We start from the raw sequence: 24,138 nt of genomic DNA, 5'->3' as shown, positions 1-24,138 counted from the left end.
TCAAGGAGGTTACTTTGAGGCTGGGCTTAGCAGGATTGCATAGCTTTCTCTTGCTTCTCACCCCAGAGTCATCTCTGAGTTTTCTGGGGAGACAGAGCCTCCCCTGCCATTTTCTCTGTAGGACCTGGGCTTTCTGTCCTTGCTAAGGAGGCCCCTCTAAGGAACCAGCATCCCCTCTTTATTCAGGCCTAATTGGTTAACCTCCCCTGGGTCTGTGGTGCTCTGGGCAATTTGGGAGCTGCTCAGGCTCCATCCAGGGCCCCACTCAGCCTTCAGGGACTGTTCCCTTGGCTGTGAACCCTTGGTCCTCTCCAGGCAGAGCCGAATTCATGGGCGTGTGACTCATGCAGTTGCATAAAGTCCGTGCTTAGAAAGGCCGCATGCTGGGTTTCATGCTCTGATGCTCCAGTCTTGAAATTCTTAGTAGTTTTGTCCTTGCACCTATGCTTTGAAAGTGGATCTAATGGGACCACGAAGCATGCATGGCGTGCGTGTCCACAGTGCTTTATGTTCACAGGTAGTGTTCTTGGTGCCCGTGATCTCTGAAGTCTGATGGATGTGACATGTGGGAGGCCAGCATGCCTCAGAGGGTAGAAGGTAGGCACGTTGTGTCTAAACCTAAGTAAATGGAGGTGCCGATGGCCCCAAGAAGCCATGCTTCCTGTTGAGCTAGAACTTACACTGAATGCAGAAAGAAGGCAGTGGCATTCTAGAAGCATGAACCATGGAGGAATCCTACTCTGTCATATCCATTCTTGTGTCACTTCCTGGTGTTCATCAGCCACTCATGCCGGGAGCAATGGCATAGAACAAAAGGCGAAGATAGGTCGTCCCCAAGTTCCTTCCTTTATGTTCCTCGTCGTCATTAGTGAGCCAGAGGTAGAGTGTTGGTATAGTCTGTGTGTATCAAGAAGTCACATAAAAATAGTCGATTCAGGGGCACTTGGGTGGCTCAGTTGGTTGAGCGTCCAACTGTCAGTTTTGGCTCAGGTCATGATCTCACAGTGTCATGATTTTGAGCCCCGCATCAGGCTCTGCACTGGCAGCTCAGAGACTGCTTGAGACTCTCTCTCTCTCTCTCTCTCTCTCTCTCCCTCTCCCTCTCCCTCTCCCCCCCCTCCCTTTCTCCGTTTCTGCCTCTCCCCCCGCCCCACACACAGTCTCTATCTCTTTCAAGTAAACAAATAAAAACTGTAAAAAAACCTTAAAATAATCGGCTTAGTTTTGTGCGGTTTCCAGTATTCTGACAAGAATGAGATACCAGCTACCAAATTTGAATTGTATATTTTCAGTGATTCTTCATGAGTTAAATGTGTTAATATTTGTGTTTAAAATCAGCATTGCACAATACAAAGATGAGTAGTAAAATTCATGCTAATAATTTAAAGTTTCAATATGTTTTCCTTAGAATGATACTGAATAGCAAATAAGAAAACACCATGACTAATTAAAAGAGATGCCAGGACAGAGAGGAAAAAGCTTTCTATTTTAGTTCCTCTAAGGACACCTTCTTCCTCTGTTTTGAACAAGGGGCCCTATATTTCTATTTTGCACTGGGCCCCCAAGTTTTATAGGTATCCCTGCACTCAGGGCTTATTTGATCAAATATCTTTTTTTTTTTTAACATTTATTCATTTTTTTTTTTTGAGAGACAGAGACAGAGCACGAGTGGAGGAGGGGCAGAGCTAGAAAGGAGACACAGAATCCGAAGCAGGCTCTAGGCTCCAAGCTGGCAGCACAGAGCCTGATGTGGGGCTTGAACTCACAAACCGTGAGATCATGACCTGAGCCGAAGTCGGACGCTCAACTGACTGAGCCACCCAGGCACCCCCCTGATCAAATATCTTTATAGCCCCGAGCTTGAACAGCCACATTCCTTATCTGGGCTGAGAAGTCAGCAGCGCTGGCGTCTGTCCTTTCCATTCTCTGATCACAAAACACTCTGGTGCCGGTGCTGGGCATCCGGAGATAAACAGATGCAGCCCCGACTCTTGTTGGGGTTTACAGTTTAGTGGGTTGGGGGGGCGCACAGATCTGGGCACTGCCGTGTCTTTCCCGCTCTGTTTCCCAGAACTGCATACAGTGCCTGGTACACAGTGAGTGCTCCTTAATGAACAAATGATGCGATGAACGTGAAAGCATCATATTAGCTGCTGAGTACCCTAGCGGTGGGAGGGTTATTGTTAGTGGTGGGGAAAGTGTAGGCGCTAGAGAGAATGCGGCTTCCAAAGGTCCGTCAGAGCGGGGCAGTGTGGACTATACTCTGTCCTCATGTGTTTTGATTGATTTTTCCTCCGTGTATTTTTTTTGGGGGGGGGCGCTGTTGTAAGGGTGTTCTGCTTCTGTGTTTGTACAGATGAGGTTTCTATCTTGAAAGGTAGTGCTGATAACAGGTGGCTGCATATACTTAAGTCATACCTTCCACAAATCTATATTGAGCACCTACTAAGGGGCTGGCTCAGTTTATGCACAGGAATCACACATACCAAGGCAAAGAAAGACCTGGAGGTCACTGAATCCATAGCTCCCAAACATGGACTCTTAAATTGGTATTGCCCAGTGGTATTTTCACTGGGTCCAGAAGAATAAGGAAAATAGACTGAGGTCCAGAAAGCTGAGTTTATGAATTTAAAGGATTTTCTTTATGCTGAGATCATGTTCTTCCTTCTTGTCAAAATGTACTTTTGGTGGGGAGGCAGCTGCAGCATATCGTTGATAATAACGGTAATTGCTTATATGATGTTTTCTATGTGGCAGCCAGTGTTCTAAATCCCTTATATACTAACTCATTTAATCTGCAGTGACCCTCTGAGGAGATACTGTTCTAGAAGAGGAAATGGAGGTCCAGAGAGGTAAATAGCTTAGGCCTGTGTCTTGAGGAGAAGGGGCATCTCACGTATGGGCAAAATGTCTAGGAGAAGCAATTAAAGGACTTGGCGTAGTTGCCAGACCAGGACGGGATTCTCTGGGGCCGGGGAGTGGAGAGAAAGTCTGTAGGCTCCAGAGCAGTGAAGATCTGGCAGCACACCAGGGAGGCAGCAAGATCCACGGGAGGGAGAGGTTGTCACCAGAGTTGTGACCCGAGACAGCTGGCAAGGAATTCCCAAGGCAGAAGCCTGGCCCAAAGCAGAAGAGAGCTGTCCAACCTGGAGCACTTGGGGACGGGGACAAGGGCATCTTTGCAAGTCCCCTGCGTGGACAGGAGAGAATGAGCGAGGCCGCCCCCTGAGTGCACCGTGCCGCACAAGACCTTCAGAACCTTAGAGTTCTGAAGACCCTATTGGGGGGAGGTGGTAGAATTGGGACTTAACATGGCAACTGTTAGTTTATAGTGCCTTGTTTGCATGATGCCAGAAGGAAGGAGGAAAAAAAGAGGAGGGACAGAGGCAGGATGAGGTGGGAGGGATGAAGGAAGGAAGGTATGGAGGAGGCGTTGGGGGAGGGAAAGGAGCGCCACCCCAGTGTCCCCGGTGGCTGCCTCCTTTCTCCTGGTTCCCACACCGCCCTCAAGGCAGGCAGTGGCCTCAGCTGTCGTGCTGCATGTGCGAGTGAGAACGGGGCTGTCCGCAGTTGGTCACGGGGAGCAAGGAGACCATTAGCTGCGGTGATTTATTGCAGGTCTGCAGCACTGCACTTTTGTGCCTATCACAGAAGCCCTTGAAGCTCATGATGAATTGGAAACGAGGTACCGAACGGAGAGGTGCTCATGGCTGTGAACGGCATGGTGCAGTGGACGGAGCACAGGCCTGGGGCACAGGACGAGGTTGGGGTCATCTTGACTGTAGACTATCAGCCGCTATCTCAGGGCAGGTCGCTTGTCTCTGGACCTCGTTTCGCCATCTATAAGATGGGGATGAGTGAGATGATTCTCTCCGGTGGGTGTGGGGGTGGTCAGTTCTCGCCTGTGCTTACCTTGCTCTGTGCTCATCAGCAGTGGAAGCCTCGCCCTCGCGTCCCCCTGCATCCGTCCATGTCTCTTTGGCGGTTCTTCTCATGATTAATCTGTCCGTGTCTACTGCATAGCTCGATTATAAAAGTTAGGATTTGGCACTCCCAACTTGATACAGGTTGTCTGACCCATTTCTCAGAGACGCACAGGAGAATGGGGCGAGACGCATTTGGTTGTACGGAGGAGAGAGGCAAGGTCCCAGGGCAGGACGTGAGCCAGTCTCTGCACAGCTCCGGAACAAACTTGGGAGGTAAAGAGGTAGACAGAAAGGAGGTTACGGGAAGCAAGGAAGTTCATGTGGACCAACACAGCTCTCTGAGGTAGGAGAACGCACAATTCATATATAACTTACTGTAAGGAGACCAGAAGCTTCAGAGGAATGCTCTCCTTCCAGGAGGTTACTTCGGGCCCCCGTGTCAGATTTCCTCAATTACCTGTCCGTGTTTTCCTGCCACCTGGCCTACTTCCTTTGCAAACTCCGAAAAGCACTTATTTGCTCTGTTTTTCATTCCTGCCAGACCACATATTTTGGTGACACCTGAGAACTTCTGGAGGCCTTCAGGGCTCTCTCCTCTGTCATGGAGCCTTGGTGGGCAAGGAGTGTGCTCAGATGAAGTTCTTTGGGGTCAAGGCTGGATCAGAAGGGGTTCGGGGTGGGCTCAGGAAAAAACCCAGCCTAGAAAAGAAAGACTCAAGTCAAGTGAGGGAGGAAGGAGAGCTGGGGGTCCATAAAGGAAAAAGGCAGAATCCATCAGGCAAGACAGATTTCAGAGAAGGGTCCTCCTGCAGGCAGACCGCCAGGATGCACAGCTCTGCCATGGAACACAGGGCAGATTTTCTCAGGGGCCTCATGAGCCTCACGACCTGAACCAGGACATGCTGGCCGAACCATTGGGGTGTTGAAATGAAGATGCTGGGAGCTGGCCCGCTTGCATGTTAGGGCAGAAGCCTGGAGATCTGCGACCAGGGAGCCAGCACCACATGCCAGTGCTGGTCTAAAAAAGGAGGGCTCTGGAGCACCCGGGCGGCTCAGTCGGTTGAGGTATCGACTTCGGCTCAGGTCATGATCTCACGGTTCCATGGGTTTGACCCCACATTGGGCTCCCCGCTGTCAGGGCAGAGCTTGCTTCAGACCCTGTGTCCCCCACTGTGTCTGTCTCTCCCCCACTCACACACTCTCTCTCTCTCTCAAAAACAAATAAACATTAATAAAAATAAAAAATAAAAAAGGAGGCCTTTGAGGCAGCAGCCTAGAAAAGAAGCGACACTTTCAAAGTTTAGTCTCAGACAGTCTCCCTGAAAAAATCACCCAGGATACTTGTAAAGGTGCAAGCATCCTTCTCTCTGGACCTATGAGATCCATGATCCTTATGTACACAGATGGTTCAGAACCAGACACGAACCTGGGAAGAGCAGCACAAAGTAGGTCTCTTCAGGGCCGTGAGACAAAGGACAAGACTGGACTTGAACTCAAGGAGGTTTAGGGCCTGCAGCAGACTGCTGGCAGACAGTCTTTTGACCCGGAAGAGCTCTCTGTCTCAGCGCCTTGGAAACCACATGGCACAGGGCCTGCCCCTCACACTGGGTGCTCTGCGAGCATGTGATCCTCCGTGTGTGTGCAGGGCGGGCTGGGTGTTTGCATACTGGCCTGATTTCCAGCTATGCCCTGAGTTCCCGGGGCATTTCTGCAGTCCTCTAGACCAGGGCCACCTTCCCTCAGCAGCTGTCCCACGTCCTTTGCCACCCCTGCCCCACACCCGTGCAGACCGGCGGTGCCCGCTCTCCGCAAACATCCCTGGCCTGCTTCCAAGACCCTGCAGTAGGCAGGCCTCCTGGTGAAGGACGGTGCTGCACGGAGAGGTGATCTTATCCTGCCCCTCAGCTGGGCCCAGCTGTTTTCTAGCTTGGGAAGAAGGACCTTCACTTCCAGGTCTCCATTTGTTCTGGGATAAACTCAATGCTTGCTTCAAGGTTTCTAGACCACCCAGGACTTCAGGCCCGTTGGAGGACGCCCTGGAAATGTTCTTGGCGCTGGGCGCCATCATGGGGAGGGGAAGCAAGGGCCAGTGGCAGTGGGAGGGCAGTGTCTGGAAAAGGCACGGGCCTTGGGCTGGGGTTTAGATCCTGGTCCAACTAGTGCTTCCCTTGGACACTGACCCTTGGGCATCAACCCAGCACCCCCATGGTGCACCCCTCTTTGTCCCTCTCGCTGCCCACCGAGAATTCACACTCTGGCTCCATGAGTCCCTTCTTGCTCTCCTTTGACAATGTTTAGGGTGGAATGAACGAACACTCTTAGCGCACACAAATCCCTTTTGTAGCTAGAGGTCGGGACAGGCATGGAGCGGGGGAAGGAGGCAGTGGGGGGCTTTCTCTTGTCTATGAGTGAAACACCTACAAGGCAGACTCTCTTGTTTGCTAGTATTGACCACTGACCACCTTTTATTGCTGAATTCCAGTATGTCATTTTGTAACAGAGGCTGCAGTTTTCTTCTTACCGAAACACCCTCCCAGGAAAAGGCCTGGAGAGCCAAAAGACCTCCCCAGTCTTCTGCAGCCTCTGGTGCAGTGTGGGCAGCCCGCAGGTGACAGCCATGGCTGCAGTCGGTGGAAGGGATAGTAACAGTGGTATTTGCAGTGGGCATGTACCTTCCTTCTCGAGCATTCCAGAATAGGGTGAGGTGATGGTGAACTGGTGGGCGGATGAGAGCGTGACCTTGGGCAGAGGACAGACTCTCGGCCAGGGGGTCTTTGACTCACAAGCAGGAGTGGGGAACATGGCTGGGTGGAGCCCAGATTATCAGTGGGTCATGGTAACAGAAACCAAAATACTATCTCTGGCAAGCCCGTGGTATCTCGGTTGTCAGTCCCAACCTCTAACAGCAGAGAAGTCAAGTAGTTAGAAATGGACAGTGGCCTGAATATAAACGAACACCTTGAATCAAAGCACAGAAAAGCTAGAGCCTTTAAATAATCAGCTGTTTGGGGGTAGGGGGAGGAGCATTGTGTTTTTAATGGAAAGAATGATACAATTGTTGAGTGCCTACTGCATAGTTTTGCAGCCAATACTTGAAATAATCATGTTTATCTTTATTTGAGAGATGGAATAATGAGGCTCAGAGAGGTTAAGTAACTTATCCAAAGACACCCAGTAATGTATAGTGGCCGATTTCAAACCCCAGGCCCAGTGCTCTTTCAGCTTTATTATGCTGTCTTTCAAACAGATGCATTGTAAAGAAATAAACTTTTGTTTTTATTCAAATCTGTATTCATTTTCTACTGTTGCTGTGAAAAATTGTCATAAACTTAGTAGTTAATAACAGCATAAGTTTTTTTTCTTTTATAGTTCTGAAGGCCAGAAGTTCAAAATGAGTCTCAGTTGGCTAAAATCAAGGTGTTGCCAGGCTTCCATTTGCTTCTGGAGGCTTCCTTGCCTTTTCCAGCTTCTGGAGCTGTCCCCATTCTTTGGCTCAGGGCCAAGGGGCACACCACAATACCTTCCTCCCTCCTTCCGTCATTGTTTCACCTGTCTGTGACTCTGACTCTTGTCTACCTTTTATAAGGACGGGATGATTGCACTGGGCCTACCTGATAATCATAATCCCTACCTTAGTCACATCTTCGAAGTATCTTTTGCCAATATGAAGTCCCAGTTGCCAGGGTTGAGGACATGGATGTCTTTGGGACCATTATTCTGCCTGCCACAATATCCAAGGAAGGTTGTAAGTCTGTATGCTCTCAGGGTAATCTCCTCCCCTTTTAGAACCTGTAATCCATTCTGTTCGGTAGAGTTACCATGCTAGAATGAAGACCCTTAGCCACATGGTAATAATTGCTCACATTTATTAAATGTTTACCGTAAGTGTGGCACAGCTTTAAGCTCACCAGCTTTATGAAGTCAGTACGGTATTACCTGCATTTTTCAGGTGAGGAAAACAAAGACACAGAGAGGTTAAGCAGTCTGCCCCAAGTCACTCAGGAAGTGGCAGATGGGAACCCCGCTGTCTGGTGCCAGAGCCTGCGCCCCTCCGCACGAAGCTGCCTCCCATGGCTGTGAGCTCCCATGAGCCCGAGCCCGGTTGTTGTTTTCGCCAGGTGCGTCCATGTGGTGCCTGGCCAAGTAGGCACTAAATTAAACACATCGTATTAATGAAAGCATAAAACACCAAACACTGGTGATCTGGTAGTTTCTGTGAGTAGAATCATCAAGTGAGAGCAGAGATGAGAATTGGACATAGAGGGACTGGGGATCAGTCCCAAGAATTAACTAACTGGCGTTTTTGCTTACCTCACTAGTAAGGAGGAAATCACACCTTTTCTTTTACACCAGAAATTCCAGTCATCTGAGCATTGTGCTTGACAGATTATGTGGTACAGAGCTCCCCTGAGGCTGAGGTCATGGTCATGACTCATGGATGTGCACTACAGGCTTGAGACCTGGCCCTTCAAATGGTGGGTGGGGAGGGTCCCCCGATCTCCTCTGTCTCTCCTTCTTGCCTTTGCCAGCTGTTTGTTGGGCGATGCCACTTCTGTCCTGCCCTCCTCCCTTGCTGGAGGCAGCTGTTAAGGCCACATCTGTTTACTTGGCTGTAGTCCTGACCCAAGAATCTTATTAGTCTCAGTGCTAATATGAAGCCAGCTCGGGGAGCTTAGGGCCCTCAGCTCACTCTCTGAGAACTCTCAGCCTCATGTACTCTGGGGCTCTCAGCAGGTGAGCTACAAGAAGAGAGAGAATAAAACACATCCCGTCTTCCATAATCAAAGGCTCAAATGTGACAGTGCTGCAGGGCTTGATCTGGGGTGTAAGCAGGTGGGTAGTCTCATATGTGGGGGTCATAGAATGTGGTAAGGGAAAATCTCTTGTTCCAAATAACTTATCCCAGTGGGATCTGGGAGGAACCTTTGCTTCCATGATAGGCTTTGCCTGGCCAGGGTCTTTTTTTTTTTTTTTTTTTTTTTTTTTTAAATCATTTACTCTCTGGGAAGATACAAAGTTTGAAGGTGCTAATTAATCATGCCCTTTTAATGATTCTAAGTCCAGAGCTTACTAAGAAGTGGAGAGATCACAGGCAGTTGGAGGCAACAAATCAACTTAATTACTATTAAGGACATTGTTGTAATGTCGACCCCAAATGCTCATCTGCTGGTGGCAAAGCCTGTGATCTTGTTTGGTGGACCTTGCTGGCAGAAGGGCTGGCCTGAGACCTGGGAGTCCTGCTTTCCATACCAGTGCTCCTTACATACCAACTTGCCTTTTTGCCGCAAAAAGGCTTAAATCACATTCTGTCCCACTTGCATTCGGACCCCTATATCCCCCGGGATTGTGTTTGATTCTTAATTCTTTGTGGCCATGGGGTGGTGGGAGGAGGGGAGGTGGGGGAGGAGGGGAAGGCGCTCCTGGGTTAGGCTGGTGCAAGGGTCTAGGCTCCTTTAAAAGCTTGTGCTCTATGGTGATATCATCATGGCCAGCAGGTGGTGATGTTACCACGTGCAGGAAGAGCTTTGGCCGGTGCGTTGAATGGCCACCGCCTCCCTTTCCAGAAAAAAATTAAGCAAGCTAGTGTTTTGTTTTGTTTTGTTTTCCTATTCTTTGAAAAATGGGGAGAGAACTTTATAAAAGGATGTATACTTCTAAGCTTTAGGTAGGATTTAAAATGGATTTGAAAGAAACCATATAACCCTTCTCAGGCTTATACTATCTTTCTGCTGGGTTCAACCATATCTACAGCCCCTCCCTCCTTCCTTCCCTCCCTTCTTCCCTTCTTCCTGTGTTGGCACTGCTTTATTTATTTAACGCATGGAATTTTAAAACAATCTAACATAAATTAGGAAAGATCGCATTTGTGCTTGTTAATTGCACATAAGATTCTATTTCAAAAAACTGCCTTAAAAAAAAAAAAAAGACTAGAAAGGACATATGCCAAAATGTTAACAGTGGTTTCCTCTGGAGGACTTTTTCTTTTTGCATTTCGTTGATTTTATTTTTAAATTTAGGGTATGACAAGATTGACTCATTTTGGTGTGCAGTTTCGTGAATTTTAGTGTTCATATAAATTTGTGTGACCACCGATTGGCTGCTTTCTCTGGTCTGTTCCCTCCCCAGGCCCTCACTGCCTGTCCCGGTTCTCCTACCTTTCTGCCCACTCCTTCCTGCACCCCTCAGGAGACTTCTCCTCTAGATGCCTCTGAAATGCTGGTGTTTCAGCTTTTTTTCTTTCTTTTTTTTTTTTTTTTTTTAAATAGGAATTCTACCCTAGTGGCAATCTTCTCCACTCCTGTGGATTCTGCTAGGCACCTTCATTCTGTCTCCTGGGTTCTGTCTGTCTCCACTCCAGACCCGTTTGATCGCACACCTTTTGGACAACACTGCATGTCACAAAGTAAACTCCTTTTCTTTTCCTGTTGTCAGTGTGTCTCTTGCATCCCAAATCTGTTAATGGTGACCCTGGAAACCTGGCCTCCCAAGCTGGACCCCTCAGAGGCACTTCTGTGCTCTTTCCCATTGCCCACAACGTAAATGAACAGGCAGATCTCTGTGTGTTGTGTTTTAGATGTGTCCCTTGATCCAGTGCCTCACCTCCGTCCTCCTTGTACTTTGCCCTAATCACATCTTGCCTGGGTCACCTGGAAAATCCAAGTGGTCTCTTAATCTCTAGTTTCTGTTCTCTCCTGTCCCCAGCCTGGGCTGCAGCTAAAACACAGTCATCGTCATTTCATTCCCATGTGTAAAACACTTCCAGAGCCATGGCGTGGCATTCAAAGGCTTCCTGGTTACACCCAGAGCATTCACAATGCACCCCCCCTCCCCCCGTGAACCTCCCCCTTCCGTGAACCTTCCTCAGTCCCCTGTCTTCCTCTGCTGGCCTGGCCCACCTCCGAGCTTCAGCTCCATGGTGCTGGCTGGGATGCTCCACAACCACTCCCTTGCACATCCTTGTGCCAGACAGCCTCCCCTCTATCGTCAGTAGTTAGTTGAGAATTCCCTCTTCTGTGCAGCTGTTCTTGGCGCTCTCAGGAGGACAGAATTGTTCTTTTGGGTTCTCCTGCATGCTGACCATTGGGAGGTGGGAGTTATACCCCAGAAGAGATGGTCAGAATCTGAAGGACCTTGATCATAGGAGGAACAGTCAGAAAATAACAGAATGATATAGACCAAATGAGGCTCGAACTAGGAACTGGGGGGAAAACAAAGAACAGAGGGGTGATGGTGACAGCCATCACAGAACCCACACTGTTCATGAGCCAAAGGCACTGTGTGATTTGTCTGATCTGTCTTCCCTTCAACCCAAAGCATCTGTTTTTCAGATTAGGAAGGCAAAGTTGAAAGTCTTTGGGCAACGCGTCCCAAATAATACAGTTGGTGTCAGAGGCAGTTTTGTGTGAGTCCAAAACCTCGTGCTTTCCAGCGAAGGAGCTTTGCTCGCAGGGTGCCCCCGACTCTGCTCAGGAGGGAGCAGCTTCTGAGTCACAAGCACGTTATGCGTCCGCATAACCCTGAAAACCCTGCTCGTCAGGCTGAGTGGTCATTTGCTACTGGCATGTGTTCTCCGTGGTTGCTGTCCTTCAAAAGAAGCCCCTTCAGTGCTAGCCCTCTAAAGTGCCCTGAGCCCAGAGGGTGTGAAAGCCGGCTCTGTGGGGCGAGGGTGGCGGCTTCCTCCTCGGCTTGGTCCAGTACCCAGATGGGAATAGGGAGCAGCGTAACGGGGTCCAGAAGCAAGACCATCTTCTGGTCCTTCTGAGTCCCTCCTGGCAAATGGTGTGGTTGCCAGAGCTCTGGGCCAATCCGTTTTCTGGTGCAAGACTGAAAAAACCAGGCCAGATGGAGAAGGACAGGAGGACAGAGAGTAGAAAACCGTCAGGAGTCCTGGACTCCAGCTCTCACCAGCTCTGTGGTTTGGGCAAATATGTTAACGTCTCTGGGCCTCAGAGGCCCTCCTGTCGAGTGCGGATCGTAACGCTTATCCAACGTACCAGGCTTCGATGAGAAGGCCTGTTTGCCATCTGCAAATACCATGTCTGGTTCTCATCTGCGTCTTTCAGTTAGGAGACCACGTGCTAAGGGTGCATACCTCTTAGTAAGTACAGAGTTTGCTCTTTTAGGATCCTGACGACAGTACTCTCCTATATTTGGTAGTTAATGAATTCGTTCATGATTCGATTCACTTTTTTCAGTAACTATATTTTTTTAGTGTTTAGGTTTTTTTTTTTTTTAATGTTTGTTTATTTTTGAGACAGAGAGTGTGTGTGAGCTGGGAAGGGGCAGGGAGGGGGGAGAGAGGATAAGAAGTAGGCTCTGCACTGACAGCATGGAGCCTGATGTGGGGCTCAGACTCATGAACCATGAGATCATGACCTGAGCTGAAGTCAGATGCTTCACCAGCTGAGCCTCCCAGGTGCCCCTCAACAACTCTTTGTCGATCGCTTACCGTGTACCAGGCGGTGGTGATGGAAACAACGAAGAGCGGCCTCCATCACTGTGAGATTGGAGCGCTGCTGTGGGACACCGTCATCGCGGGGACATACACACGCGCCAGCGCAGGAGAGTTCGGAGAAGGAAAGTACCGGGGGGAAATGGGTGAGTGTTGGGAGAAGGGGCATGGGTTGGTCTGCGGGGGCTGGGCAAGGAAGGCGCCTCTGAGTGGGGGCATCTGGTCCCTGATGAGACCTGAGGATGAGTGGGCAGGCAAAGAGCAGGGACGGGGGTGGGGGACGTCCCAAGCGAATGTTAAGGTAGGTGTTTTCGATTTCACTCCAGGGAGATCAGTCCTGGAACAGCCATTTATTAAGAGTTTCACAGCATGTGCTCTGAAAGGAATTACAGGAGGGAAGCTCCTGGCCACAGGCGAGTGAGTGGGGAGCAGAGGTTTGCAAGTCATTACAGGAGCCCAGCGCGTCAATACAACTGATGTCAGGGTCCCCCAGGGGGCCCAGGTGGTCGGGAGGTCTCCGCCAAGAGGAGGGTCTTGGGGCCCTGTGCAGGAGCTGCCAATAACAAAGAGACCTCTATTCCCCTTGGCCTGCCCTCCACCCTGGCCCAGAGGCACAGCCGTTCACTCGACCCCTCCTTCTGCTGTGTCTGTGTAAAGACCCCTCTCCAAGTACTTCACGGGCAGGAGGCGGCCAGGAACAGCTGGGGACTGTTGTTAGCTTCTGGCAACGTTCTGAAATTCCTTCCTTGTGGATCCTGTGCCTCTGAGCTGCTGGGGGCCCCTGACTTGACCTGAAGTTGAACTTAGCTAGAGGGTCCAGGGCTAGGAGCTGCCTCCGTGTCGGTCCCGATAGCAGCATGAAATCGCACAATCTTTCTGAGAAAGCCGAGGCTGCCTTGCTAGCCCTTCCTGGGACGGGAGGTCTATCGGAGGCCAGGTATTCTGCAAATCCATTCATGTTTTCCAAGGGCAGGATGGTGCCTGAGAGAGCCACCAGATAAGGCGATTGCTTTGGTTGACAAACATCCCGGGAGGCCCCGTACAAGATAGCAGCTCCCGGTGGGGATGAGGCAGAGAAGGGTGGCCTCAGATAAGCCGCTGGTTGAAGAGATTGGCTGCTTTCAAGGGTGGAGGGGCAAAACATCCGTTAATGGGTTTGTTCAAGGGCGAACTTTCCATTCACAGAACTGGAGAATGGGGAGTTGCAGCAGTTCTAGTCCTTTGCAACCCTTCTTTTTAAACACAAGTACAAAGAGCCCAGGAGAGAAGTAGTAACTTTTCTTAGATCACACAGCAAGTGAGGGATAAAGCTCTATAGAATTTGGAGCCTCTGCCATGGAATCCACTGTTTTTTTCCACTATACAACCTCTTAACCCCTGTGTCCCAGTACTTCGTGTTTCCCTCCTCTTATCTCTGTGTACATTTGTTTATTGACGAGTCCATCCACCCATCCATCCATGTGTCCGGTCATCCATCCATCCATCCATCCATCCATCCATCCATCCATCCATATGTCCATGCATTCCTTTACGTGTTTGCTCGTCAACATTTATTAAGGATACAAAGACGGCCTTGACAGCTCCCAAAGGAACAGGTAACAACAGAGCAGATGCCCACAAGTGCAGAGAAGAGCAGCATGCAGGAGGCGAAGAGGGGGATTAAAATGGTGAGGACGTGAAGCCTCCTTGGGGAAGATGGCCTTTCAGCTAGCTGTGCCTGAAGGAGGGAAAGGGTTGCGTTTGTTGAAGGAGGCAGATGCCTTGGCACTGTACCTCTAGAGGCAGCAGGAAGGGTGGATTGAAGAAGTGAAATGTTGGCACCAAAGAGATGACCTACCTAATAGTTCATCCAACAACCCAGCAATCCATGCTTCAGGTCTTTGGGAGCCAGCCTTGGTGTTGGGCACTGTGGGGATGTTGGGATCAAAAGGTCTCCTCTTTTCCATGAGGAACTTGCCATCTAATGAGGGAAGAAAACCAAGTGTAGTCAAAACAATAAAAGGCAAAGCTAACATTGACCTAGAGCTTCTGAGCCTGGGATTCTAGCCTTGCTCTGCCATTTACCTGCATGGTGTTTCAGGGCCTTGACTTCCTCAGCTGGGAAATGGTGACACTAGGTACACCATCCTGTCCTAGTAAATAGGAGAGGACAGTGTCCAGTTGTGAACCTATTTCCTATTAGTCACGTGACCATGAGAAGTCAGTGAATCACACCGCGGCTGCATTCTTTCTCTGTGACGTCAGCGGTTGGTTGGGGGGCAGGTAGGGAAGAAAAACCATGATGCCTGGAGAGTGAGACTGTCTGGGACAGCTGTAGGGGAGCCCCCAGTGCACTACCTGCAGAGAACAGAACTTTAACAATTCTTTGTCCCAGACCCCATAGCTCTGGCAGAATCAGGAAAAGTAATATATATGAAATCTCCTCGTAAGAGGAGATGCCCCTCGTGGATGCCGGGGGAACCGCATGTGGGCTTCTCCATGGAAAGTGTGCAGGCTCTTGAGGCCCAGTGTCTCCTCATGTCCTGTCTTTCTCCTTGTAGTAAGTTGCCGGACAGACCTCTCCCTGCACTAGTGGATCCTTTCCCAGAGACATGCAGAACGTGACAGGCACAAATGCAGTGACAGACTGCCCTGGATTCTCTGGGGCAGGGGCAGCGTCAGACATTCTGCCTCGGTCCTCTTACGAGGACCTGTGAGGCTGTTTTGTGGGGCGGAAAATGGGTCCACCATAGGTTGAAGTTGCCACATCCAGCAACAAGTACTTTTCTTAACTCATTCCTCAATTCTGTTTTATCCGTTCTTCTCCATTGTTCTCACGTCCACCTTCACTTTTCCTGTTTCCCTGGACCTCCCACTTGGTTCATGCCTTCACCCATTCACACTTTGCTCTGGGCTCTGGCCTCCCCATTCCTCCTTCCCGTCCACCTTCCTCCCCACAGCTAAAGGATCCTTTCTGCCTCGATCACACACGTGCAACGGATGCAGAGATGGTTTCCAGCAGCTCTGGAAAACAGTATGGAGTTTCCTCAAAAACTAAAAATAGAACTACCCTACGACCCAGCAGTTGCACCACTAGGTATTTATCCAAGGGATACAGGTGTGCTGTTTCAGAGGGGCACGTGCACCCCAATGTTTATAGCAGCACTGTTGACAATAGCCAAATTGTGGAAAGAGCCCGAATGTCCATCGATGGATAAATGGATAAAGAAGATGTGGTATGTATATGTATATGTATATAGGTGGGTATATATATGTGTGTGTATATATATATATATGGTGACACTAGGTACACCATCCTATAGTATATAGGTATATATACCCACCTATATACATATACATATACATATACATATACATATACATATACATATACATATACATACACACAATGAAATATTGCTTGGCAATCAAAAAGAATGAAATCTTGCCATTTGCAACTATGTGGATGGAACTGGAAGGTGTTATGCTAAGTGAAATTAGTCAGAGAAAGACAAATATCATATGACTTCATTCATATGAGGAATTAAGATACAAAGCAGATGAACATAAGGGAAGGAAAGCAAAAATAACATAAAAACAGGGAGGGAAACAAAATAGACTCATAAATACAGAGAACAAACAAGGTTGCTGGAAGGGTTGTGGGTGGGGGGATGGGCTAAATGGGGGAAGGGGCCCTTGTGGGGATGAGCACTGGGTGTCCTACAGAGGGGATGAATCACTGGAATCTACTCCTGAAATCATTATTGCACTGTATGGTGACTAGCTTGGATGTAAATTAAAAAGTAAATAAATAAATAAAAAAGGGAAAAAAAAAAAGATGTGGAGGATTCCAAGGGTCAGGGAGGCTGCTGCTTCTTTCCTGCCTGGACTTTGTTATTGAGGAGATATTATTCTCTGCTCTCACTTTGTTCGTATAAAGACAATTATTTCGGTGTAATTTTATTTTATTTTATTTTTTCTGCTGAAGGATCACGTGCACCTACTGTTCAAGACAATGCCCACCCCGAATCCAGCCTTTTCAGCTTGTCTACAGCAAACACACCACCAGTGTAATGTGGTGATTAAGACCATGGACTTTCAATCCAGAACATGTTCAAATCCTACCTCTGCCTCTTACCGGCTGTGTGGTCTTGGGCAAGTTACTTTACTTCTCTGTGCCTCTGTATTCTCAGCCATACATTGGGAATGATTATATTCCATACCTCACAGGGTTATTGTGAAGGTTAAAGGAGATGATACATGTAAAGTTCTTAGAATCTCACCTAGTGTAGCGAGTACTCAATTGATATTACCCATTCCAGGAATCTCCATCCCAGCTGAATTTCTCTGTTAATGGCTTTGAGTGTGCTTGTGACTTTCCTGCCTTTGATTTCAGATGCTCTTTTCACCTGTCTGGAATGATGTCTCCTCCCTTTTGCTTGTATCCAGATTCTCCTTGCCGTCTCTAGCTGAGCACGCTCAGGAAATGGCCAGGCCCAGGCCTCACACCCACTCTGGTTCCATGACTCAGCTACTGTGCAGGGCCGCCTGGCCTCTCTGGCTTCCAGCTTTCCCTCTTGAAGTGGAAATGTTTATGCAGACCTTGTGGAGTTGTCGAAGGTGAAATCCTCAAACTCTGGCAGGTAGTAGGTACTTAAGAAATGAGAGATGTTATCAAGCCAGATCTTACTAATCCTGCCTGCCTGGGTGTCCTCTCTGAACTCTTCTGGTAACTGTAAATTCCACCATTTATCTGGTCACTCATTGACCATGTGGTGCTTTGTATCACCTTTTAAATGTTTTTCTTCTTCTGCTTGGAACTATTATCGGAATCTTTGGAATCTTACTGATGCTCAGCTTTCAAATACACACTACACCTAGTACCCTGTTCACTGCACTGGGTGTCCCTTGAGGGAAGATGCTGTGCAAACATTTCTTGTCTCCCTTTTTTTTTTTTTTTTTTTTTTTGAGAGAGAGAGAGTGTGTGAGCAGGGGAGAGAGGCAGAGGGAGACAGAGAGAGGAGAGAGAATCTTAAGCTGAGTGTGGAGCCCGATGTGGGGCTTGATCCCATGAGTTTTGGTTCATGACCTGAGCCGAAATCAAGAGTCGGATGCTCAACCAATGGAGCCACCCAGGCACCCCTGCACAAATGTTTCTAATTTGACTGCAGTTCGTTGAGACATCTTTCTGTGATGGCAGCCTTACGCTGGGCTTATGTTTTCCAGTGCTACCTTGTCTTTTCGCTTTGGTACAGCAGCTGGTTGTGGCCCAGGGCTTTGGGGCCACAGCTCTCTCGTTAATATTTATTTTTTTGCATTTACTTTTGTGTGGTAGACTCTTTGTCCCTGGCTTGGACTTTTCCTGGTGGTCCCATTGGCTGGCCGGCCCCTGGGTCCAGACAGATAAGGGCTCATTCTCAGAACCGGCTCGGTAATTGTTGGGTGCCTTTTCCCCTTTGCTTTCTTCTCCATGAAAACACCAGCCTTGTGATTGTGTTTCAAGAAACATGTCGATGGGCCTGTGCTCTGGATGTTTCCTCACCTGAGATAAGGTCTGGGTGTCAGCTCTAAGGAAGAAGAAAGGTACACTGGAGAGGAAGATTTCCCAGGCAGTGACACCACCTCGGGCAGCAGTAGCCTGAGACTGGACTGCCCAGGTGCAGGTGGAGACCAAGCCCACCCCCAGAGGAGGGGCAGCCGGGACCATCTGGGTGTCCCCTCCCACCCCAGGCATGGACTTGAGAGGCGCAGGGGCTGTCCTACCTGGAGAGGAGCCCCGGGGCCAGCAATGGCAGCACTCCAAGGCCTCACAGTGGGGTTGGGTGGTTGTGGCCGTGGCCGCTGGAGCAGACAGTCCCTGGATAAAGTCCAGAGTCTGAACATTCTGGTCCTGGCTCTCAGTCCCTCACTGAGGGATCCTGCACATTGGAGCTCAGTTTTCTGCCTGCAAAGGAAGTGTGCCATATCAGTAGTTCAAACACTTGTTTTTTAAAAACACATCAGAGTGCTTTAAATTTTTTTCTAAAGCAGAATCATATGCATATTCCAGGTTTACAGAGCAGATAAAAAGCAGGTCCGTGTGAAGGAGGTAGGACTCCCAGGATCCTGCCATTCCCTGCGCCCACATGCATCCTGCAAAGCTCATTCATGCAAACTTGGCTTCCCCAAGCACAGTTTGAACCTGCTAGACTAGTTAGTCTCAGTTGTCTGTGTGAGGTCATCCAGGCCACTGCTGGGGACTCTCCCCTTCCCATGGAGATGAAAAAGCAGGGTCTATGGACAGGGTGACGGCAGAATAGTCCCCCGTTATGACCTAATCACAAACCGATCAGAAAGGATGCTGGTCAGAGTACTGGTTGGATATAGTGACTTTGTGTGTTAGAAACACATAAGCTATTATATGAATTTTATTGTATTATATTAGTAGTAGTATATTATGTAATGTATTTCAAAATACATTATTTCTGTCCCTTTCAGATTCATCTGAATAAAAACTGGGTGCTATTATTTTGAACAGTGTCCACAGGAAATAGTAAATAACAAATAAACATCCCTAAATCAAAACACGGAAACCTTTATTCTGGATCTTTGGTAAGGTGACAGTGTCCAGGTGGGAGGGACAGAATGGGCAGGGACTTGAGTTGACTCTGAGCATGGTCAGGGCAAGAATAACAACAATCACACAATGAAGGGCTTACTCCAAGATAGGATGGTTTCCATGCCCAGCAGCCCACGAAATAGGTATGTTTCCTAGGGCTACCTTCACAAGTTATCACAAATTTAGTGGCTTCAAGAAAACTCCAGAAATTTATTTTGTCACCATTCTTGAGGGCAGAATCTGAAAAATAAGGTGCCAGCAGGACCATACTCTCGCCAAAGGCTCTGGAGGGAAAATCATTGTTTCTTACAGATTCCGGTGGCTCTGGATATTTCTTGGCCTGTGACTATATAATCCCATCTTGGTCTTTGTCCTCATACAGACTTCTTCTCTTTTCCCTGTGTCTTCCTTCCTGGTATCTCTCATAAGATATTTGTTACTGGATTTAAGGTCCACCTGTGTAATCTAGGGTGATCTCAAGATCCTTAACTTGGTAACATCTGCAAAAACTCTTTTTCAATTAAAGTCACATCGATAGGTTCTTGGGGTTATAATGTGGACGTATTTTGGGGGGGGGGGAAATTAACCTTCCTGTTAGATATGAGGAAACTGGGGTTCAATCCAGGGAGGTAATTTGCCCATAGCCACTCAACTGGTGGGTGGCGGGGCCAGGCTAGGACTCACCCTGAGGGCTGCATTGTGCTCTATGTGCTACAGAACGTTGTGGGATGTCAGGGAAGGGACCAGGCAGATGTAGAACCGTCCCTAACAATCCAGCTTGGAAGGCCTTGCTTCATGTACAGAGGGTGTTCAATGTCAGTCTGTTATTGAGATGGTTATTGATTTTGAGGCCTTGACCTGAGCTTCTCCGGGGTGGCAAACTGATGTGTCTGCCTCTGTATCCCTAGCACAGTGCTGCAAATGTTGGATACATGAGATTGAATGCCTGTGATAAGATGCTGCGCTCATATGTCTGTGTACATTTATAGTATCTACTATGTGTGGTTAGTGGTGGTGCATACACACCATGGAAAAGGCTGTGTGGGACCGGAGCTCGCTCCAACAGGCCCCATTCTTGCCTTACCCACAATCTACTCAAGGGCCTTCAGATCGGTCACTCTGCCTTGCTTTCCAAATATGTCAGGTGAGGTTAGTAATACTCTTCCTACAGATCTCACTGGATGTTTCTGTGTTTTTGTTGACTGGGGAGTCAGTGCGGGGGGCTTCTGTCTGAAGGCAGGAGGAAGTAAAAGATAAAATTTCCAAGCCCCTTCCAGCCCTAGGGTTTTAGGAAAAAATTTAATCATGTTTTACACCACCAGATGTAAGCACATATTGTAACTGCGGGGGCAACATGAAATTGAGGACAATCATGCTCTTTCACTTAGATGAGAGCAAGACGCACTCCGCTTAAACTGTGATTAGAAGGATGGAGGTCAGACAGAAATCCCTTTGTGATGTCAGGGGATCTGTTTCATGGGAACGGGGCCCGAGGCCGACTTCTCAGGGGGGCCATTTGGGAGCTGGGAGGACTGTGGTGTGCAGAGGCAGGAGTTAAGGGTGACGAAACATTTTGACATAAGGAGAACTTTCCAGAAGTTAAGGCTGAGAAACCTTGCGGTGGGTGGTTGGGAATTGAGACGGTCCCAGAATCAGCAAAACCAAGGCCAGATCCTTAATGCTCTTCCATTGATTTGGAGGTCTTTCTGTCTGGTAGGGGGATGGGAGGCCTCCTAGAGATCCAGCTTGTTTAGAGCTTGGACTTTGGAGTCGGACAGACTGGGTTAATTGCCTCCATTGTCATGTACCAGTTGTTGACCTTGTATGAGTTCCTTAACCATCCCAGATTCCTTGTGGTATGGGTATGCCCCCTCCAGTGCTTAAGTGTGAGCATTAGATGAGTCAGGGCAGGCGACACACCTAGCACTGTGCTTGGCACACAGTAAGCGTCAAGAGGCTCTGACATAGACATGTGAAACCCTGTCCTCCTTGGACAAGCTCCAGATTGGGGCAGGAGAGCCCCTGTGCTGTTGGATGACAAATGCTTTCTGTGTTTCAAAATGAAGGCAGATTGAAACTTGATATTTTTTTGATCAAAAACCTTAAGGCAAGGCGAGGCTTGGTAGAGCACCGAAAGTCCTGTTTTCTGTGACTGGGGGTCTCCGGCAGGATGTTGGAATGTCTCTGCTCCCCCTGACGTCCTTCTGCTGCTTTGGTGACTGCCCACAGACAGACCAGCTCCCAGTCATCTGAAACACCACTCAGAAGGCAGGAATTTGCAATCCGTTCCAAGCTGGAAGTGACTTTCATGTGATGGGGCCGCACTGCTCTGTGACTCTGTAACCAATTCTCCCCACGCTGGCAGCTCTCCAGATGCCTGGGATGTGATCAGTTGACCAAACAAAACGGCAGGTCCGTCCAGGAGAACGCTGTGTCTGGCTTCGGGAGCAAAAGCTCCCAGCACGTGCAAAACTCAGGCCCCAAGTTTCTTCATGTTTTTCTCTGTTCTTTTCAGGCAGCTCTTTTTAGGTAAGAAATCTACAACCTTCAACTTTGAAAGTCAAGTTAAGTTTAGGTAAAACAAATCAGTGCTGGAAGTCAGTGATTGAAGAGGTCACCGTAAGTGGCAAACGTCCATTTTTGTTCAACCGAAGTAAACCGAAATGAACGGAATTGCCTTCCGCACATTTTTGTGAGTATGCTGGGGACGTTCATCACCCCCAAGGTGGCCTTATAGAAGGAAGATTGGCCTGGGGATCCCAACACTGGCTTCTGGCACTAGCTGGGCTCCTAACTCCCTGTGAAACTCAGAGCCGACCTCCTAACTTCTCAGGAAGTCAGTTTCCCTATTTCTAAAATTAGTTGGCTTCCAACTTTCCTTCCCTGTTTAAAATTCTTTGATGTGTTTTCGAATGCTAGATAAATTCTCTGTTGACAGATCCGTAGAAGAATTTGTAAGGATCTCTTATGTTTGTATAGCGCTTTATTGTTTTATTTGTTGTCCAGAAGCTTCTGAGCTTGGCAGGGCGGATTGGGTTACCCTAGCACATGGATGAGGAAACTGAGGTCCAGATAAATTGAGTTCCTGGCTTGGCCATGGCTTTTTGGTGGGTGAACGGAGGTGGTGAGGACAAAGCCCAGATCTCCTGGTGTCTAGTCCAGAATTCGTCTCCAATCTTGACACGTGCGATTGTTGATGGAGCAAGAAACCATATCCAACCCCGGCTCTCTCCATCAGAGGCAAAATCCCACCCAACGTGCCCTTCTGAGTAATGGCCATCGGCCACTTCAGGTGGCTCTTCTTGGGTACTCATTTGGAGTTCAGTTTATGATAAAATGCGCTACATGTTACAAATGCAGATTTCAAGGTGAATCTTACAGTCAGGCATGCAAAGTCAGCACAGGTTACGTAGGAGTTTAGGTTGGAAACAAGCTTGCCGGATTAACTGGCTGCTCATTTACCTTTGCTTTTGCATCTTTAAAACAGCTGGCGCAATATCTAATATTTACGATACTCGGTACATTAATTCTCGTGCTCTCTCCATGTTATCTTGATCATTTGTAACGGAATTTGGGCGTTCGTTACAATTATGTCATGTAGGGACACTGAGTGATAGAATGGTTGTAATGTATTGCTATGGGAAACAAATGAAACAAAGTGGTGTGTTTTGTCTGTACTCATTTTTGTATAGAAATGTGAAATCAGGTATGTAACGAAGAGAGGATTCTCACGTGGGTTAATAGTGGTTTTCGTATAGGTGGTGGGACCACCAGTGTGTTTTACTTTTTTTTTTTTGGCTTTTCTGCTTTTCCATAAGTGTGTAAATTGACCATATCTTAATGTGCTAATCAGTTTAAAAGTTTCTTCCTTTGAAGGTGTACGGGTGATGATTTTATCTGATTGGGAGAAAAAAATTGGACAACCAGTTTACTTCCAGGTGGTTGTTGAAGAAGACTGATTCCCAAATATTTTCAACACAGACACAAATTGTGCCATCGGCAGTAATTGCTAATTGACCCTCTTTCTGTTCAATTAAGACAGCCACTCTCAGCTGCTGTGGGTCCGCGGGATTGAGGACGCGGCAGCCAAGCGCAGTTGGGGCCCGGGCTTCACATCTGCTGCCTGCCTTTGCCAAACAGCTGTGTTCTGAGCCAGCAGCGTGATGATGCTCACCTGCAGGAAATGTGGGTCGTGGAGTTGGTCCGCAGGCCGCGGGGGATAAAGAGCGGACGGTTCCACTCCGACAGGTGGGCCAGCCGATCGGGAAGGGGCTCGCGCCGTGCGAAAAGAATGTCTTGCTCTTAGTAATGCTTGAGGGTGACCTGGCTGTTGGAGAAGACCCTGGGCAGGACACCAGTGCAGCTTGGCTGAGAACCCGCAGTCCCTGGGCCCGGGGCTTATGACGGTGAGGATCCTGACGGGAGTCTCCCCCCAAGCTCCCGAGTGGGGCCGGGGAGAGACAGAATGACAGAGGGGAAAAACGGCGGACACATAGAGGCGTCAGCTGAACACACAAGTCTCTGCTCGAAGGTGGATTGTTGCCACATTTCTCTCAGTCTCATCAGGAGCAGAGAGGAGGACTTTCTTTACTCTCAGTAAGCAATAGCTCCCAAACTGAAAAATGAAGTAACTTTATTTCATACACGATTGTACATTTTTATTTTGGTTTTTGTGTTTAAGCGTATTTAATTTTATGGTTGAGTTTTGTGGCAAGCGATACGGCTTTTCCATTTCGGAAAGTAACGGTGTTCCCTTAAAAGCATCTTGATTTAAGTAAGAAAGGGGTCACTTATAATGTTGTTAATGATACAGTTAGAGTGTGGAATTGGCAAAAGTATTGGAAGTCTGATGCAAACGGTTGAAATGTGAGCAGTACCGTTATTCACCAGCCTGGGGTTGGAAGGCTTGGGGTTCTGCTGTCTCACCTACTGAGTGATTGTAAGTCAGCGGCTTCCAAACCTGGGTACTGGAATCACCTGGCAAGGGGGCGGGGCTTCCAAACTGCTGCTGCCCATCTCCCACCCCCAGAGATTCCAGTTTAATAGGTCTGGGGTCTGTCCTGGGCTCTGGATGTTGTCAGTGATCCCCTGTGGTCCTAATGTCAGGCTCCTTAGGAGCTACTGCCACGGCACGTTCTTTGATGTCACAGAGACTGAGTCTCCTTGTCTACAGTATAGGTGAG

General features: G+C 48.5%; 3 long non-coding RNA genes across 4 annotated transcripts; 2 read left to right on the top strand and 1 right to left on the bottom strand.

Annotated features, from left to right (window-relative positions):
• The first annotated feature begins 773 nt into the window (after positions 1-773).
• LOC122210650 lies at positions 774-12,584 on the top strand. The gene is made up of 3 exons (XR_006198152.1): positions 774-879; positions 2,802-2,852; positions 12,386-12,584. It is a non-coding gene; the product is annotated as an uncharacterized LOC122210650 (long non-coding RNA).
• On the bottom strand, positions 7,880-14,580 carry LOC122210647. 2 transcript variants are annotated; one of them, XR_006198150.1, is made up of 5 exons: positions 14,443-14,580; positions 14,216-14,338; positions 13,942-14,095; positions 8,238-8,499; positions 7,880-8,076 (listed from the first exon to the last, which is right to left on the bottom strand). It is a non-coding gene; the product is annotated as an uncharacterized LOC122210647 (long non-coding RNA). The 2 variants fall into 2 exon arrangements; XR_006198149.1 differs by lacking the exons at positions 7,880-8,076; positions 8,238-8,499 and having other exon boundaries at positions 13,912-14,095; positions 14,443-14,567.
• A 6,440-nt stretch (positions 14,581-21,020) lies between these two features.
• Positions 21,021-23,600, top strand: LOC122210649. Its single transcript, XR_006198151.1, has 2 exons — positions 21,021-21,484; positions 22,994-23,600. It is a non-coding gene; the product is annotated as an uncharacterized LOC122210649 (long non-coding RNA).
• Positions 23,601-24,138: the final 538 nt, after the last annotated feature.

This window comes from Panthera leo, chromosome F2 (genome assembly GCF_018350215.1).
Source record: "Panthera leo isolate Ple1 chromosome F2, P.leo_Ple1_pat1.1, whole genome shotgun sequence".
In the NCBI taxonomy this organism is placed as follows: Eukaryota; Metazoa; Chordata; class Mammalia; order Carnivora; family Felidae; genus Panthera; species Panthera leo.
The sequence above is the reverse complement of the archived record's forward strand: the minus strand, read 5'-3'. Positions and strand labels throughout refer to the sequence as shown.